The sequence below is a fragment of the Tachypleus tridentatus genome, chromosome 10 (genome assembly GCF_004210375.1).
Source record: "Tachypleus tridentatus isolate NWPU-2018 chromosome 10, ASM421037v1, whole genome shotgun sequence".
NCBI classification, from domain to species: Eukaryota; Metazoa; Arthropoda; class Merostomata; order Xiphosura; family Limulidae; genus Tachypleus; species Tachypleus tridentatus.
Window position 1 is genome coordinate 71,726,979 of NC_134834.1, and position 21,315 is coordinate 71,748,293.

The following is a 21,315-nucleotide window of genomic DNA, read 5'->3' on the forward strand; positions in this document are numbered from 1 at the left end:
GTTATTATTTTGTATAGTTATGTAAGTTTTCTGAACCGAAACAGCTCATAAGTGTGTTTAAGTGCGCTTTTATTTATTTGGTTTATGTATTCACGTGTTTGTTTTGTTTTTTTTATTTTATGAATTCTCAACATCCATGTTTGTTTCTAACATCAATACATGTGTAATTTGTACATGAATACACGTGTAATTTTAACACTAAATGTTTATGTTTAACACTAAAAGCTCATGCTATGTGGTTGGCTGCAGTTTATATTAGTTATATCATTTAGAAAAAAATGAATAAACAGACAAGTTTTATTAGTCGTATGATTCAGGAAATAAACAGAAATATAGGTGTGTACTATTTTAAAATACTTCAATTTCAATTAACGTTTCTAGTAAATTTTTGGTTTTCATAATTCTTAAGAGTGGCCATTTTTGTCTACAGTTTTCTCTTTACAATCTTTGAACAATGAATTTTATTTAACATTTTCTTTACTGCATAAGTAGTTTAGGAATTCTAAGCATATAGTTTTCAGGTTAGGAAAAGCAATTAATTCTTATTAACTTTGGTTTTCAAGTTGCAAGCTGAAAAAACGTATTTTAGAGGCACTCCGACGACTAGTATTTCCAACACGAATATCCTGTCAAATGCGATCTGGTATGTATATGTAGCATTACAGGTTTATCTGGAAGTTTTTTTTAACGTGCCAACACTATCTATAAGTGTTATCTGGCTTCTATATATGTAGCATTGGGTTACTCAGCTTCTAGAACGTGAACGTTATCCATAACTGTGATTTGGGTGTAAATGTAGCATATCATCACTATTAGTGTGGTCCTCTTTCATCTAGAGTTAAATAAAGACAGCTTCTAGAACGCGAACGACATCCATAAATGTGATTTGGGTGTAAATGTAACATTGGGTTACTTTTAGTGTGGTCCTCTTTGTTCTAGAGATCAATAAAAGAGAGCTTCTAGAATGTTATCCATCAAGTGCGAATTTAAAAAAAATATATATATTAAAACATCATAAGGATGAGCTATAAAATATTATGGAAACGAAGAAAACGGTCTTTCATTCAACCAGAATGATTTACCAACACATATTTTTCAAATTGCGATAACTGACCATCAAACCAGGACATCCCGAAAGATCAGGAGAGTCGTTGAAAAGCTATTGTTGAAGAAACAAACCTCTTCATAAAAATAGATGTGGATAACTTAGTATACATGTACGTGTAGATAAACACTATATTTGGACATAAAAGAGTGATGTACTTTAAAAATAAAAACTTTCTGTATTCTCAAGATGGCTAGTATGGGTATAAAAACTTTAATTATAATAATGTACAGAATAGCTTTCAGATTAACCTTAAGATGACCTAAGAAGTTCGAAACGTTATTCTGTACTTTATTCTAATTAAAGTTTCAATATCCATACCAGCTACCTTGAGAATACATTTTTACTTCAAGTGGGTTTCTCGTCATCACGAATAAAAACTTTCTGTAATCTGTAAAAATCTATCTTGCTCACTTTTGTAACTCATTGACAATTCGTAATTATTCCGTAAATTCGTCATACATTTTCACATTTTGCATTATTTTATAACCGAGGCCATGTTTTATTACGTTCTGTGCATATGTTATTGAAATATTTCTTTTGTTGTAAACATTACACTTTCTTGCTCGTACTATTTTAAGGTAAACAACTGACAGTTCACAATGTAGGGCCTACTTACTATTCATGCTTTACTAATATATTTCAAGGTTTATTAAGTTTTAGTTTGTGTGCTTCCAGATGTCAACAATGAAGATCATACCTCTGCACATGCCTCCGGTACAGTTGCCAGTTGCCAAATCTTTGCCATTACAGTAACGTCCGCCATTTACAGGTTTGGGGTTAGAACAAGATCTCCTGCGATGGTGTTTACAATCCAGTCCACAGGTTGACCAAGATGACCAGGAAGTCCATCGCCCATCTACAGCTGAAAAACAAAAATACCATAGATATATTTCTAGTCTAAACTAAACTGAAAATTTTCATGAATGACTCGTCAGGAAAATAAGCCCATAATTTTTTATTAAATTAAGGCAAAAATAACGAATAAATATTGTGTGTTTATAAAGAAGAGAACATGTATTTTTTTTAGGGAAGGGTGGATAAGCAAATAAAATATGACTAGTTTATAATGATGTTTTGAACTTTCTCTCAGTGGGTCTTAAGCATTTCGAATAGCCAGAAACTTTTTGTACCAGCTTATACCGTATAAACCATTATATTCATTCGTTATTTCTGGTTGAGATGCATGTCACCTATTTTTGGAAAAATTAAACAAACATCCCATTAGTGTAGAAAAACTCTATCCGCCACAAAAAGTTGTCCTGTCGATTATAGAAATATTCAAATAATCAAGCATAACTATCAAACTGCCAAATTATAAAACATATTTCAAACTGAAGTTAGGCTTAACGCGTAGTCACAAAATCACAAAAAATGACATAAAACTGAATGGCTGTGAATCTATTAGAAGATATAAGAAAATAACTTAATACTAAATTATGAAATAGCTATAAATATATTAGAATACATCAGAAAGAAACAAAATGCTATATTAGTCCGTAATTATGAATTTACAAGAATACCTTAGAAAGTTTGTTTTGTTTGTTTCTGAATTTCGCACAAAGCTACTCGAGGGTTTCTGTGCTAGCCGTCCCTAATTTAGCAGTGAAAGACAAGAGGGAAGGTAGCTAGTCATCACCACCCACCTCCGACTCTTAGGCTACTCTTTTACCAACGAATAGTGGGATTGATCGAAACATTATAACGCCCCCACGGCTGAAAGGGCGAGCATGTTTAACGCGACGGGGATGCGAACCCGCGACCCTCAGATTACGAGTCGCACGCCTTAATGCGCTTGGCCATGCCGGGCCACCTTAGAAAGGAATGCAATAATATACGAATAATTAATTTGGAATCTATTAGTTACATTACAAAGGAACAAATACTTCATTACTGAATAATTGCAAATTAATTAGGAAAGATCGTAATAGTATATTACGAAACAACTAAGAATATATGAGAAGACTTTGAAAAGGAACATTATACTATGTTATATTACTACATAGGAGGGGATCTATTAGAAGGCCTTTGGAAGAAACACAATAACAAAATAAATAAGTAAAATAGGAAGAAGGAATAAAAACATAAAAAGTAGGGAAACAAGACAGAAATGGACAGGTTAACATTGCAACACTTGATGGTTTTTGACAAATCCAACCACTAAGTGGGTGTTGCATCATTCCGTCCATTCTTATTTCATCTGTGTTTAGTAACTTAGTAATTGTTCAAACTAAATGAAAAGTGTATCTAATTAAATTTGTGTGCTGTAAAATTTGTTTCCTTACTTTTTAGTACTTCCATTCCTATCTTCCTAACTTTTTATTTAATTGTTTTTACATTTGTCTCATAGCTTTTCCGACACTAAGTTTTGTGTGTGACTGGACTCTAGGCCTATCCTTTTCTTAGTACTAAATCTCAAGAATGACTTGGCTCTAGGCCTATCCTTCTCTTAGCTTCTATTACAACTATCTCTCTTTATTTGGGTTTTGTTAGTATATTTGCCATAGTTGTTTTATCATCTAGCCAGGTTGGCAGCCTTTTTTTTGGCTGAATTAATAGCTAAAGCTTGCTTCACTTATTTAGTGTACTGTTTATGACCTTATCTCTATTCTTGAAATAATAGTCTCTCAGTTGAGACAAACACCTTTTAAAACTATCAACATAAGATTTTCCTTTTCTCTCGTTTTGTTTTCTTGAAAGACATATTTTAAAAATCATCCTGTGTCAAAAGACAACCTTGGATGTCAATAGGCCACCATTAGTTTGAAAACAATGCATAGATAAATTATACTACTTATTGTTCTTGTCTTCAGAGAAGAACGCTCGAACAAAAGTGTGTCAATTTCGGAAGTGGAAGCATTAATCCTCATATTGAAAACTCATGTCTTAGGCACTGACTGCTAGGATTGCATTGTTTTGTACAACACTGTACCCTAGAGTCAGATGTATATAACTGAAAACTTCACTTTCGGAGTTTAAATCAGAAATAGAACTAAAATCTAGAAAATCCACGTTTTATCTAGCTTATATAGCTGCCAACTGATCACGTAGCGTGTGTGCATATGCAACCGTGATACGAGGGCGGATTGTTACTTGGAAACTCATAGATCATGCTTTAAATCATAGAATATGACTACCAGTATATTGTTAACTCGTTAGTAGTGTTACAAAGTGGTTGTTTTTATTGCTTGCTATTACCAATGTTACGAATAAAACTGAAAAAAATCGCGTTTAGCCAAGAGAGCGCAATTCAGTGATATGTATTGACATTTCAATAAGGTGAAGACTGAAAAGATCTATGCCTTTCCAACAACTTTAGCCAGTCATTTTGACAAATTTGTAGCTTTGTGAAATTTTAGTTTTTAATCTACGGACTTTCTCAATTACTTTGATGACTTATTACTCTGCAGTTGTTTATTTATTACTCAATAGTCTGTGTAAAGTACTTACAAAGATTTGTTTACAAAGTTGTTTGCAGTGTGTTTAAGATCTTCATTTGTATTGCACATCTGGACCAGTTTTGCTGTATGTACAACCATACTTATGATATTACTGAACAACAGAGAATCTATTAAAATATCTTTGAAAGGAATACAATAATAGACTGTTGAATAAATAAGAATTTATTAAAATGACTTGCAAAAGAACACAGTAATAGACTACTGAGTAAATGATAATCTATTGAAATACCTTAGAAAGGAACACTCTACTAGATTACAGTACAAATGTGAAAGAAAACGTGCACCATATATTGCTGAATAACATCGAAGGGACAACGAAAATAGAAAAAAGTAACAAAATAACTTATTAATCAATCGATAACTTACTCTGTACGTCCTGGAAATATTGTATATCGTTATCAAAAATATACATACACATACAAATTGACGCGCAATAAAATCATAATATAACCAATAAACTCATCATTACGGGAGAGGTATGTGTGTATGTGTGTTAGTCATATCACTTAGAGCACCGAAATAATTTCTGAGTGAGTTGGTAGACAGTTTAAGGCTTCGAAGTCCTTGACAGAATAATCAGTGGACAGTACCCGCCCTTAAAACTCATGAACAGCAAACTGGCTGCTCGTTCAAAGAATGACTAACACCATATAAAAACTGGAGAATAAAGTATGACGTCAGCGTTTAAAACGAGGTTGAATATAATTGTTAAAAAAAAAGAGAAAGAAAGCAGCAGTTAAAGGATGCACTGAAATGTTTCATTCTCTGGTAAACTGATTCTCCTCACATGGTTAGAAATACACAGATAGCACAGATGCAGCTGAAATTGAGTTACAATTGATTGTCATTACTTCCCGTTTATTAAGCTTTTCCAAATATCATTATCCGAAAGCTTCGAGATAACTGTCGTCGATATCCAAACAAACAGTAGTCTAATCAATTTTCACTGTCTGTCTGTCACTTTTATTGCCACATGATACTACTAAAGAGTGTGTGTGTATGTATGTTACCTTATAGCAAACTGCTGAGTCCACTAAGAGGAATCGAACCATGAATTTTATAGTTGTAAATCCGTAGACTTACCGCTGTACCAGCGGAGGACCACTACTGAAGAACACATGTAGAATGTTCTGGACTTGAAAAAAACAGTGTTTTATTTATAGCGTTATCTACTGGAACACCTCACAGTGTTAATTATAACTTTATGAATCTGAACAACATAATATCGTATCTGTGACGTTATAGATTTGAACAACAGATTGTTTTCTCATTTTACTTTCCAGAAATAAGACCTTTTTGTCATAATAAAGTGAAATAAGTTAAATGTGGCAACTGAAACCACTTACATATAATACGTTATCTTTTTTTTAGCTATTTTTGTTTGTAGTAAAAAAAAATGTTTGAAACTGCAACTTCGATCCAAAACTTGGGTTAATTAGTGAGTAATTCGAATAACCCGTGAGTGAAAGCAAAGAATAATGTGTTTTGACATAGTTCATAAATGTGATTTTCACTCGCCATGTTTGGGAATTGTTACCCAATACAGACAAATACAGACATAGTAGATCGTTACATTATTATTTCGTTATCTGTTAAGAAGAAGAAATAGTCGTACAAAACGGAAAAAATTCTCATAAAAATATTAAGCCTTAGCTTATAAAAAATACACTTCTAACAGTATTATGAAAAAAATGTTAAAATTTTTAATATGAGTGGTTTAAAAAATTAGTTCACTTTTAGTTAAGAGTACTATATATTTAGCGAAAGATGTTTTAGATTGGTGGCCCTCCAACTAGTTTGTAGTTTCAAATTAATGTTGTATGTAAAGTATTTTTAGTTTTCTTTTACTCACCACTGTGAGCCTATATTTATATAAAATTAGAACAATACGTAATATTAAAGCTACTAGTTTATTCTCTTAAATATTCAGTACACGAGATGTTTAATATACTAAAAATAAAAACTTTCACCTTTAAGTAACTCTTGTCAATAGTAAATTTCATCTTAAGCTAACTCGAGCAAATTATTTGCTCCTTGAGCATTTTCTAGCTTGCAGTCACCATCGGCTTTATCTGCCCTAAAACAACAACTTTGGGCCTAACTTCGTCAACAGTGGCTTTAACCTGAGCCACTCCAAGCCAACAGATGTACCATACACAATATTTACTTTCATCTTTGACCAACTCTAGTCAGCAATGGCTTTTGTTTATGGCAATGTTTTGCTATTTTTAGCTGTTGATTTCTATTAACTTTAACTTTCCTCGATAATAAGTTAACAGTGAATAAAGAAGAAAATAATATTTAAAGATTAACAATAAATTATTTTAACCGAAAATGAAAAACACGAGCTCTGTAAAGGTACATTACTACTTTGAAACCAATGCAATGAAAGAAAACTGTAAAATTGCTGTGTCTTTGAAAAGCAACAAAATATGAACTAATTTCTAATTACGGAATTTCTTGTTAGCAGAATAGTTTCTGAAAACAGTACAATACTTAAAGTTACTCACTAAATAGTAGTTATCAGACAATACACTATCCCAAGTAACTGATAAAAATTACGCTTCACTGACGTAATTTAGTTTACATCGTAACAGCTGTTACATGTAATTTAATAATATAAATAGCCTCTCTAATACCATAGTGTCTGTTGTATCCCAGCTGTCCTGATGAGGCAAGATTGTTGGGTAAAAGGCTTAATTGGCACTAGATGTAGATATAGTATAGTTGATATATTGTAATATGACTGAAATTAAAGAATTATGTGACTTGTTCGAAACTTACTACCCGCTCAAGCAACCCACGAACCAAAGTAACTATCTTACCCGTTCATGCAACCAACAAACCAAAGTAACTGTCTAGCTCCTTCAAATAACACCTTCTAATATGTTCAAGCAACACTTAACCAGAGTATTCAGCCCCTTTATACAATACCTAAACAAAGTACAGTGGAGCGCCTTTAAGCCGCGGATCAGTAAACCGCGAAATCGCTTAAGCCGCTGTAGCAAGTCTTGTGAGCGATGTGAGCGAGGATTATCGCGGCTCACCGCTAACTTAAGAACATGTAAAAACGCGGCTTATGAATTTAATCCTGGCTTTATAACTTCAAGGGGATATTTTAAAAGGATTTGCTTTAACTTAGGAAATAAATAAAATATATTACAATAGAAATCGACCGTTAATCTACCTTATACGCTCTCTATGTCAGTTTTATGGAGGCCGCCATACATTAAAGTTAATCCGTGGTAAATCTGTGAAAAAAGTGATCAATAATTAAAGTATAATTTTTAATTCGATAATCCGATATAATGATCACGCAATGGCCCGGATGAGGCTCCTCGGCGGAGCTGTTGGCGACTTCGGCTTTTCAGTCACAAAGGTTTAAGCCGCGGTTAAGCAGGTTGACCCCCAAATACCGCGGCTTAACGGCGCTCCACTGTAATATTTTAACCAAATTATCCAACCTTTTCAAACAATACATCGAACAACGTGACCATTCACCGCGCTCACGCCTAAATGTAATAGGTCGTAAACAAAAGGTCCACGCTTCTGAAATAAAATATACAAATATTAGCATATGACTTGCTGAATTGGATTTGTTTTGTTGTTTCTTAACAGTAATTTGCTCATGTTTTCCAAAGTCTTCATTATTAACGATCAGTTTAGCGACTCCACAGGGAAGTTTTTAAATAAAAAGAGAGAGAGAGAGAGAGAAATTGAAACAAGTTAATTATTAAAATCCTTAACTTGAAAGTTTTGGTTCAACAATGAATCTTTACCCACACAACAAGTTAATATTCAAAGACAAAGACACGTGTTTAGGCCATCCACATTACGTTGCGTGAGACTGACTCCCCATGAATATCTAGTCAGACTAATCGTTTTAATAAAGCAAATTAATCAGAAGATAGTCCTTATAAAATGACTCCCAGCTATAGTCAGTACAATGATACGGTGGAAGAGACACCCTGGTGGTACAAACATGTATTTATATAACGTACAAATAACTTTAACGACTAGGACGTGATAAAAACCACCAAAGTCTGCACATTCCCAGGCTTCTCACGTGCACGAGAAGGTCAATTTGGACTAAGTACCGGAACGCATAGCAGAGTTAATTCTCTGCAAGGCTTCTTAAACCTATGCGGAATGCATGAATTACAGCGTCAAAACATTCATATGACTCTTTATGAGAGTTTTCCAGCTCACAGTTTGAGCGAGGTTTGGTTCGTCTCGAATTCATGCTGCGCTACTTGATTTAAGACGGTTTATTATTCAGTTTTTAATCTCTTATCAAACTTCAATCTTTGAAAGTGAAAAGACATAGAACCATCTTTCCAAAGAGAGTTAAAAGGGGCTATAAAGCAAGCATCCTGTATAACTTGAAATGCCGAATAATGCCTCCTGGATTTATCTTGAAGTGAAGATATTATTTATTTATAAGAGTTGGCAGTGATACCTCACTCTTATAAAGAAATAATATCCGCATTTCAAGAGGTATTACTACCAATTAGAAAAATATAGCAGTTATTTCACTATATTAAATTGTAATGAATTAAATTATAATATTTTAATATATAACAGCATATAAGATTGATATAATGACAACATACGCAGCATTAATAGCCGGAACTACTTTGAGAAAAAAAAAAACAATGCGGATGAAATAAAACAGTGGTACAAAGTCTGGATATTACAATTGGTACAAATAATATATTTATGGATTTTGTCATATGGGATTATCTAAAGTCGAAAGTTTATTCTGTAAGAGTTGTAAACATGCATTATTTTAAACACCAAACTATATCTATAGCTGCATCTATCAATGCTAACGTGTTGGAAAATATTTAGAGAAACATCATGTATTTTTTACTAACATGTTTTGAAGTTATCGGTGGCCATTTTGAACAGTTATTTTAACATAAATGTGTGTGTTGTCTTACAGCAAAGCCACAGTGGGCTGTCTGCTGAGTCCACAGAGAGGAATCACATATATATATCGCCATGTGAAATAAATTGTCTAAATGCAAACCTGCAAAATGGGCTATCTGCGCTAAGCCCTTCTTAAGGTTCGAACCTCCAGTTTTAGTGTTACAGGTATTTAAGATCTATCGCTGAACTATCTGAAGTGAGTAGTACACGATAAATATCTTTATTTATACCAGTTATGAATAACGTGACTATAACTACAGAGTGTGGGTTTTGTTGTTCTTTTGTATCTGTGCTGTGCCCATGTGGCGTATCGAAACCCGTTTCTTAGCGTTATAAGCCTTCAGAGGATATTACAGCGTGTAGTGAAATAGGATAACCAATAAATGCCAAAATGATTAGGATTTCAGCAAAATAAAAGAATAAATTTTCATAATTTTTTATGCTGATTTGGTTTCATAATATGGCTGATACACACATAACAGAATATGCTTTGGGTCAGCATTTATTTTTATTTCACTAAAAACACTCACTCCAATAAAAAGATATATGTCTGTGTGTTCAACATAGATGTGTCTAATAATATTCTACTACATTCAACACTAAAAGTTCGCTTTACATAAAACTTTATTTAGCTACTTAGCATTTTGCATTACCAATAAACAGATTTGGAACCAGTTTTATTGTTGTCACCCATTCTCGCAGGGTTTAATTACAGAAAATTTCGACTCGAAATTATCTTATCTCTTGATTATAAAGTGACTCCATGAACAAGATGAACATTAAATGTTTGAATAGCATCGTTTCAGCAGGGAGAAAATACTTCTTTTCCAGATCAGCTACCAGTTGCGCACCAGATGTAGGCAAAATATGTGTCAGACTTGTTGCTGAAAGTCACTCCAGAACACGAGTGGTCCATTGTAGCTGAAACAGGTAATTTCATTAAAACATTGTTGTAATCCAACAGTGTACAAAACGATATAGAACTATTGCCACAGGTTTCTCCTCCAGAACATAATCAAGCAGAAGACATACTTTCGAAAGTCGTACGAAAGGTCTGTAGCATGAAACAAGAAAAATTTGTCGTCAAGTTGAAAGAATGACATGTCATGTTAGGTGTCTGTAAAAGTCGGACAATTTATTGTCATTTCGCTAGTGATACAAGTAATGGTATAAAGTAGGTCGTAAAGATATTTCCAAAAGATTTATACTGGTTTCGACTTATAGTTTTAATGTCTATTTAAGTGTCCACTGGCTCTGCATAGTGACTTATCAATCTAATGTCCTGATAACACTGTATTGCAAGAAAATATCATCTTTGTACAGCACCGATGCTAATAACAAATGGAGCTGTACATTAGTGACATCCCTCAGGAAAAAAAAACATTCTGTCACATATCCAAATGAATATCATCTTTGTACAGTACAGATGCTAATAACGAGTGAAACCATAATTTACTGAAGTGTTTTCCAAACCTTAAGCCACAACAAACGCCAGACAGGAGGATAGTCACATAGTCGTTGTTGTTTTGAATTAAGAACAAAGCTACTTAATGGGCTATCTGTGCTCTGGCCAACACGGTTTTTGTAAGTCCGCAGACATACCGCTGAGCCACTGGGGGTCCGTCACATAGTCAGTGTAATAATACACATAATGTACAGAAAAAGATGCACAGGATCTTATGGATTTTATTAATATTGTCCATTAAGCATAATTGTACAGCAATAATTAAATTTTGGGTCCGGCATGGCCAGGTGATAAAAGCGTTTGACTCGTAATTTGAGAGTTGCGGATTGAATCCCCTCACAACAAATGTGTTCGCCCTTTCAACCAATCTCACTATTCGTTGGTAAAAGAGTAGCAGAAGAGTTGGCGGTGAGCGGTAATGACTAGCTACCTTCCCTCTAGTATTACACTGCTAAATTAGGGATGGGTAGCTGAGATACCCCTCATGTAGCTTTGTGGAAAATTCAAAACAAACAAACGCTCAAATTTGCATATGTACCTGGAAATAAACAAGTTCATGATTGTTCAATATGAGGGATTGAACTGCTTGTGACCACACAGTTGGTCAGGGATGTCCAGCTCGATGTTGGTGAGCTTAATACGAAGATGAGACTCCACGTTAATAAGTCGATTTCAGGGGTAGGAGCCAATACTTCTTAAAGCGGGGATTCCCTTTTGTTTTCTGCCTTTTTCGAGGGCCACCGGTGGTACATGTACCAGATACATGTGTTATTAGCATCCATTAAAGTAAAACATCATTCTTCACATCCACGTGGACCCACACGTTCCTCGGCAAGATTAAAATAAAAATTCATGCTGTAACATTCACAGACATCTCTTCCCATAGATCTCTGCGCCTCTGGGCTGCTTCCCATGACTCTCGGAAGTCATCGCCAGTTCACGGTTGAAAGACTTTTGAAAGCGCGTAAAGAGGAGAGGGTGCAAAATGAAAGGCACTGGTTGTTAACAATTGAATTAAGTTACACATGAAGAATACATAAAAAAACATGAAAAATTACTATACAATCCAGTGAAAGCATCCTCCATAAAACCCACTCATTATGTTGAACGGATGAGTACAAAAAATACAAATAAAATTTAGATTAATTTGCAAGTTACAAATTGAATTTTATGGTCGTGTATTTCTTATTACAATATTAAATAAAATAATTAACTTGGTTTTGATTTTCTAAATTAACAAAAGCGTCCGCTCAGCATATATTGTATAACAGAAAGGATTAAATTAAAAATGAGTAATTGGACAGCTATAGTTTGAACACAAGAACAAAAAATCGGCATACTATTAGGGCTAAGATTGGATAATGGAGTACATGCTGTTATCCTTATGCATATGGTTAATGAAGAATGCTATAATCACTTTAACTCTAGCTTCTTCAATAAATGTTTTAGTTTACTGATTTTAGAACATGTATTGTTTTATCCAAAACTGAAATATTTTCGGGAAAAAATATTTGGTGCTTTTATATTTAATTTTGAAGTCACGTTATCGAAACACGTGCTTCCATGAATGTTAAAGAAATTTTTTCTTGCGTGTGCATTTCTGCTGAATTCTGAAGTCGTATGTGTTTGTTTTAAAGCAAATTCGCTGTTGTCTTAATCTTGTAAGACCGTAAAGTTACTACTGCCCTACTGGGAGGCAATTTTGAAGTTACGTGTCGTATGTTTTAAAAAGATACTTTATCCGTAGATATATTCTGAAACTTAAACTTATTGCTACCTGTATAAACTCTTGGGTGGCACAAGGTTTAAAGCTACATTATATTGCCATGATCTTTCCATGGTGTAATAATTCTTCTGTGTACTATATGTATGTGTTTTTTTTTTTAACTGAACACAAAGCTACACAATGAGATATCTGTGTTCTGCCCCCCACGGGTATCGAAATACGGTTTCTAGCACTGCCAATCCGCAGATATGCCGCTGTGCCAGTGGGTGGGAGATATATGCATGTTTAAACTCTGTACTGAGTTAATTGGAGAATACAGTTACGCTGTAGTCTAGACAGTATCTCACGAGTTTGTCATCAGTGAATCACTTCACCAATTTATATATAACCTGTATTGCTTCTGTAAAACGAATCTCAGCTTGTGAGCAAGTTGTTCCTTCCATGACAAATGTCTCATCGAAATAATTCCTTCTCGCAAAGGAAAGCGAAAGTAACAAACTCATTTTACGTTGTGGCGGACAATAAACCTATCAACATCCGCGTTTCGTAAAAGTGAGGAGTCCGAAAACATCCTTAGAAAAACAGCTGAAATCCAACAGAGTAAAATTTATTCAACGAAGAAGAAAAACTGAAAAGAACACAACATATTATAAAGTGCATAATTCTGCATACAACGAAACAGACAGAACTTTTCATATCAAGCTCACTTACTTGTATAGGAGTCTAATCTGTTTATACCCTGTTTTTGATTGTCAATACGTGTTAATTACACACAGGCAGTCAGGCTTAGAAATCTCGCATGAAAAAACTAGATAACATAGAACACTAAAATTAAAAATAAAGCTTTAAAATCAAATCCAGGTCAGCGTTGCTGACATATCAGAAATTACTTCGTTTTCCATCAGCAATCAAATAAAGAAATTCAACAAATTCCAAGCATCCTTTCTCGGATCGGAGTTAAAAGAGTGTATATGGACAGAAACTCGTTGACGATGTTTATGAAGGTACTTTTTCACGTTTGACTACCGCAACGTCGCAAGATGAGTCACTTTAAGTGCTGGCTTTCTCCAGAGTTTCCGAGCCAACATATCCTGCCAAAGAAGAAAGCTTTCGACTTACGCCTACACTCGTGCGTAAGCAGCATTTAAACTGTCAATAAAGGAGGAAGGGGGAATGACAAGATCTGGGATCAAGAGTCACTATCATACTTAGCAATTCAAGTAATATCTCAGTGAATTACATACAAAAAATGTTGTTTTCATAAAATATATATATACATACACACATACAATAGCACTATCTTTATGCAAAGTGTAAATGTCCACCATTTTGTATGCGTTGATATTTAGCTGAAAATGTTGTCATAAAATTCAATGTCTAGAGGGATAATTCGTTATGTTAAAACGATTATAAATATACGCAAATGGATACGTCACGTAATCGCCACAACAAATGTAAAGTTGCGTTGGCTAAGAGCTACTTACATGTGTCGTGTTGACATTGGTCATAAAAATGTGGTTATTTTTGGTAAGAGTATCTGACAGATCTTCCATAAATAAATTATTCTTTCAATAAGATCATAAAGAAGTCTTCAGATTGGAATTTAGAATTTTCAATAAAATGAAATTTATTGCACTTGGTGGAAAACAAAGGAATATGGATAAACTTTAGAGTCTATACAGAAATATAATTACCGTAAGTCTTACCTTGCCGTTATACGCAAATTGCAGCTTCCTTCAGCCGGTGAGAGTCCACGAAACAAAAGGTCAGTGGTAAAACTGCCCAATTGCTCCAGGCAACAGCGTGCAACATAATTAAGAATGATCAATCTTTGGTATTGAGGCCAAAGAAAATGGGTTTATCAGGGTAATTATTGCAGTCATATCTCACGTCAACAGTCGCATATTTCAAGAGGCTGGAGAATGAAATGGGTGTTCATGATACTCCATATGGCGACATGTTGGTCAAGTTGCGGATTGCAGTGCTTATTAATTTCTTTGCGATAAGACTACTGAAACGGACGCTGGGAAACCGTCATCTTCGCACACAAAACAGATTATGGATAGTATGCAAGAGAGAATGAGGTGCTTTGGGCATGGCAGAATTACAATGAAACTTATTGCAATGGAAGTACTCTGTAAGGGCATTGCCAAGGTCGTCAGATAGCACAACTGGAGGTGACAACAGGGACTGTTACAACAAGAAAAGGCTACAGGATCATTTCAATATAACAAACTGAACCCTTTGTATTTCAATGAGATGCCACGAATAGTAATTATTCGTCCTATTATGAAATGACACTAACGTTGGTAAAGATAACAGTGGTGTACATACATACGCTAAACTTAAAAACATAAAAAAACAGCTTTTATCATTGTTTATGTATATAAAAAAAATCGTATAGCTTCCTTTCTACCTGTCTATTCATCCAAAACTACCCCTTAACAACTTCCTGGTTATTTGTCAAAAATTACATTATAATTTCCTGTCCACCTATCGAAACGTTTTCTATATCGCCATCCAAACATTCACACAATCTGATTTCCCATGTCGTTATCCAAAAATGCACAATCCATTTGTTTATTGATATTTCGCGCAAAGCTACACGATGATTATCTCTGCTAGACGTCCTTAATTTAGCAGTGCAAGACTAGAGGGAAGACAACTGGTCATTACGACCTTTACAACTCTTAGGATACTCCTTTATCAACGAAAGGGCACAAGAATGTTTGGTATGACGGAGATTCAAACTCGCAACCTTCACATTAAGGGTCGAACGCCCTAGTCACTTGGTCATGCTGGACCAACACACAAAGTGATACTTTCTTATGTAGCTATCCAAGCTTTCGTACAGCCTAGCAGTTTATCTTGACCTATCTGTTTATCTAAATATACATAGAGCTTGGAAGTTTCAAGCCTATTGAAACTTCGCAGATAAGCTGAGCATTTGATAAAGAAAATATACAAGTTGCAACATCAAGTACTGAAAATATACAATTTGCAACATCAAGTACTGAAAATATACAATTTGCAACATCAAGTACTGAAAATATACAATTTGCAACATCAAGTACTGAAAATATACAATTTGCAATATCAAGTACTTGAAGGGACAGTGTTTAAATGGCAGGTAATTAGGTCTCAAGGTTCGTGTTCAATTGTTATCCTTCCAACACAATGCCAACCAGGACTTACATGAGGAATAGAAATTCTGATATTTAGAGAAATATGTTTTATTTTAAGCGTTCAGCTTAAAACTATTCATTTTTGGCAAGTCAGAGAGAGAACGCTTTGATTAATTTTTGCAACCGGCATTATCAGAATTATTTCAACCAATATTTTAACACCTGTGATAAACTCCCATATATTACACCACGAGACATTATTGCCAATACCAATGCACCAGCCTCCCCAATGTCATAGCGGTATGTCTGCGGACTTACAATGCCAAAACCCGGGTTTCAATACCTGTGGTGAGCAAAGTGCAGATAACCCATTGGGAAGCTTTGTACTTAACTACAAACAAACAAACGAATGTTAAGAGTAAAAATTTATCATTATTGTATCAACAGCTTGTTTATTTGGGTTTTTATTCCTAAAAAATTGTTCCATTTGCAACAAAGAAAAACTTATGTTCTATATGGTTAAAAAAAACATTCTGAATGGTGATACTGATCATTTCTAGGGCGTTAATGCTTTGCTATTCCACAGTTTTGCTCATTAATCTGAAATTCCCGAGTAATTTATACAAAAGTACTGTTAGTGCTTTTAGTTCCTTGTATGTATAATACTGGTATGTTTTGCTCATCCTTATGATGTTTTTGGTGCTACTGTTTGAAAAGAAATTGAATTTTGTTAGCTAAGAGGCTTAACTGCCTTCAGTTTGTTGACCGATTTTAACTCGTACATTGTATATCTGTTTCGGTATTATCTAGCCAAATGTTATTTACCAATAAGTTTGGTCCCCTTGCAGGTCAACGGTAAGTCTACGATCTTACAACACCAAAACCAGGGTTCGATTCCCCGAGGTAGGCAGCGCAGATAGCTCACATGACTTTCTTTGATTTGTTTTGGAATTTCGCACAAAGCTACTCGAGGGCTATCTGTGCTAGCCGTCCCTAATTTAGCAGTGTAAGACTAGAGGGAAGGCAGCTAGTCACCACCATCCACCGCCAACTCTTGGGCTACTCTTTTACCAACGAATAGTGGGATTGACCGTCACATTATAACGCCCCCACGGCTGAAAGGGCGAGCATGTTTGGCGCGATGGGTATGCGAACCCGCGACCCTCAGATTACGAGTCGCACGCCTTAACGCGCTTGGCCATGCCGGGCCCAGTGTCTTTATACAGGTCACTGATACTTTTCTTCTGCGTTGAAAGAAAACTTATAAAACGTTTCACTGAAAATACTAATATAGACCCTGATACATGTAAAACAAATGTGCAAAAAGTTGCCTTACTGAAAATTTTTACAATTTTATCTGTAATAACATCACATTAGCATAAGTACATTTTTAAACACTACATTATCAATCTACTCCTTAAAAATGTTTATAAATTGGAAGAAATCTGTATAACAATAATAATATTCCAAACACACAATATTTGTCATACTCCGCCAACAACGCGTTTAGCTCAATTCAAAATTCTCCTGGTCGTCGACTTGGATACAACAGACACAGCAATGGTTGGAACAGTTTCTATAAGCCAGTAACAAACAGTTATTACAGTTAACTGGTATGTTATCTTTTACTTCCAATAGCTTTGTCTTAATTTAAATTCTTAATATATTTCGGGTTTTCCTATAAATATTAATCCAAAGAATTTGTTGTTTTTTTTTTTTGAAAAACGATGGGTCTTTTGTGCTCACCTCATCACGGTTATCAAAACCAGTATTTAGCATGATGACTCAAAAACCTGTAAACTTTCTGTTGAGAAAATGGAAGGCCAAACGATAGGAGGGGAATTGTCACTGGTATTAAAAAAGTTCACACAGCGTAAGTTCAACACAGCTACTTTCTTTAAGATACTAGATGTTATGAATGTCAGTATTTTATGTTGTACTGTAAAATTTACGTAATATTGCAGGAAATCGAGTTGCCGGTACTTTATCATAATGTTACAGTTGTTTTTTTCAGTCACGTTTTGTTTTCATAGACTATTTATTGGATTATCATTTCGAAAATCAGTCTTTTAATCGACTATGGATATTGAGGATATTTATGTCCTTGTTGGTTCATTAACATCAAGTTGTCTCACAAAATAAGCGCAGATAACCCTCCTGTAGCTATGCGCGAAGTTCAGAAACGAACTTACAAAATACGTTAATATACTGAGCAATAAAAATAATCTAGGGCAATACATAAGTTTCAGGATGAAAGCTCACTGCCAAAAAGACCTTTGGAAATATATTATTTTAGATTACTGAAAGTGCTAATTACAATTATGTAGAAAAAGTAAAATTTAGAATTAAAACTATTTCCATGTCGAATTTTCCCGTAAAACTACTCGAAAACTATCTGTGCTAGTCGTCCCTAAAATAACCTCCCAGTAGCACAGCAGTATGTCTGCCGACTCACACTGCTAAAAACCAGATTTCGATACCCGTGTTGGGCAGAGCACAATAGCCTTTGTGTAGCTATGTGCTTAATTCCAATCAAACAGAAAATTCAATTTAGAAATGTTAGACTAGAGTCTACACCACCAACCGCCAACTCTTAGGTTACGAGTTACCAATGGAAAGAGGGAATGGCCGTCACATTATAATGCCCTCATGGCTGAAAGGGTGAGCATGTTCGTAGGCGAGATTCAATCACACAGAAATAAAAATGCTAGTTTTGCAGTGTCCAAATATTTACCGGATGAAACTTTAAATCTCTTTCTCGTTGTATCACTAGAAAACAAACAGTTTGCTTATTACTTAGTGTAAAGATGCACACTTAGACATCAGCACTGGAGAAATCGAACCACTAATTTAACCGTTATAGCCTCTTTGGCTAAGATAAAAGGGGCGAGAGCGATCGGAAAACATGAAGACTAAGAAAACCTCATATTTTATACAAACAAAAATACAATGTATAATACTTTATACAAACAAAAATACAAACTATAATACTTTATACAAACAAAAATACAAACTATAATACTTTACACAAACAAAAATACAAAATATAATACTTTATACAAACAAAAATACAATGTATAATCAACTCGCCCACAACCGCATTCCCCTTCCCCCAAAAAAAATGATTAATACTTCGTAATTTTGTTTTGTAACGCAAAATTACACAACGGGATATCCTAGTTATACCCACAGTAAATATTGAACTCTTAATTATAAACCAACAAACTTACTACTGAGCCACCAGAGGGCATAGTAGGTTAATAAATACTCGAAATGCTTATGTATTAACGCTTTTTTAATTTACCTTTATAACATTGTTTCTTAGATATTTTTTATAACTCAAAATGTGCCCCAGTGGGACAGCGGTAATTTCATTGAGTTGAAAAACTAAAATCCGGAGTTGTATTTCCACACTTAGGTAAAGTGCAGATAGAAAGAATATTGTGTATATTTGCACTAAACACACACAGACACACAAACAAACACTATTCAAATTAATAAGAGTGAGATAACATTTCAAACAATAGATTCTTGAAAACAAACAAAATAAAAGGTCAAAAAATGAGAAAAATAAAACCAAGAATTTGTTTTAGGAAGATTTAGGTAATGTTTAGGATTCGGCCTGTAATCAACATCGGTCAGTGAACTCAAAAATTTATTCTAAATAGCGATGACAGTATTGAGTTATATATAGCGGAACGATCGAACTGATCTTACCACGAGACTGCAACGTACGTTATGAATATTCGCATTGGGATCTGCTTGCTCGCATGCTGCAGACAGAATGAACGAAACGTCACCATTAGATATTGATTCCTAGAAGTTTACGCTAAAGTTAGCCATAGAAATAGACTGGAATTAATTTACGATTACGCTAGTGATAGAGAATGGATCGGTTTGTAATGTAGTCAGTCATAGAAACAGACTGGAATTAATTTACGATTACGCTAGTGACATAGAGTGGATCAGTTTGCAATATAGTTAGCCACAGAAAGAGACTAGAATTAATTTACGATTACACTAGTGACAAAGAGTGGACCAGTTTGCAATATATTAGCCATAGAAAGAGACAAGAATTAATTTACGATTACGCTAGTGACAAAGAGTGGATCAGTTTGCCATATAGTTAGCCATAGAAAGAGACTGGAATTAATTTATGATTACGCTAGTGACAAAGAGTGGATCAGTTTGCAATATAGTTAGCCATAGAAACAGACTGGAATTATTTTACGATTGCGCTAGTGGTAGATTAATTTGTGTTGGAGATAGTGACAGAACAACTGGCAGACAAGAAACTGTCGGGAGTGACTGTCATCGTAGTTAATTATACTTAAAACATTTAACTAGGAGAAATAAAATGATGTAATAAAACAAACATTTCTTTTCTTTTCCAGCACAATAATCCTTAACATGCCCACTACAAGCCTCTTCTCATAATTGTGCACACAAAACGCCTCAACTAAAAGCGAAGACCTGCGTCAGGTACGAAGGCTGTGTCATTTGATTAAAGTTTACAAAGGACAAGTAACACTTGACAAGAACTATTTTTAAAACGTTATCCACAACTTAAGTTGTTTCCTTCTTGCTATTTTATGATTTCCAAACAAATACGAACATGCCACGCCTTCCTCCTCTTTTCGTTGTTGTTTTTTTAAATTCAGTTCGTGAATATGCTTAAAGAGTAAAAACTTATGATAAACATATAAAACTGTATCGACAGTTGTTAATACACGGTTGTAGCGTATCTATCATAAGACAATATAATAGTCAATTCTCTAGTTAAATTCACACCAGTTTATCAATGATATTACCACGTGTTTATCATTTGTTAATAGGATTTCAAAGACTCGCAAAACAAACAAGTAAAAACAAACGGTAAACTAAATATAAATTATGCTTAAACAACCACAGTTTCAAATACATCTAACATATGTAGTGGTACTGAATAAAATGATTCATTTTCTTGTCGTACCATAGATATCAATGTTACAGATAGAAGGTGCACGTTCAGATGCAACCAAGGCACTCAGTTGTCGTGGTCACATCATTACCACCCACTTACTTATAGTTCGTTTCAAAATCAACTGTATGGGGGTAAGAGGCATTAAACACATCTCAGAATATTTATGTTATTTCGTGCCAGTTAAATACCAAAAATGCTGAACCATTAATGTTCGTGTGGAAATTTACAAACTGAAGGTTCAATATTTAAATGGACACTATAAATTTTTAGTCTAATATCTCTATACACGCTACAACAGTTAAACCATTAATGTTTGTACGGACACATCAGATGTTGAGCCATTAGCACAAGGATATTAGTATATGCAGAGAAACAAATTCATTAAGTATAAAAGCAGAAGAAGAGTATGGCATCATACTTTAAGGTAGTACACGATAACAGTGAGTCAAGTCTATAAAATTATAGCTTAAAAACAAAGTATCTGCTGCTAAGTGTGTTCCTCACATAATGATAACTAGGTGACATTTTAATATTTATT

At 34.4% G+C, this 21,315-nt stretch overlaps 1 pseudogene across 1 annotated transcript in view; it reads right to left on the bottom strand.

Annotated features, from left to right (window-relative positions):
• LOC143228377 (netrin receptor UNC5C-like) overlaps nucleotides 1–21,315 on the bottom strand; it is a 116,903-nt pseudogene that overhangs the window by 41,574 nt on the left and 54,014 nt on the right. The window contains exon 6 of the transcript XR_013015323.1: nucleotides 1,806–1,970. The product of XR_013015323.1 is annotated as a netrin receptor UNC5C-like (transcript). The remainder of the gene's footprint in view (nucleotides 1–1,805; nucleotides 1,971–21,315) is intronic.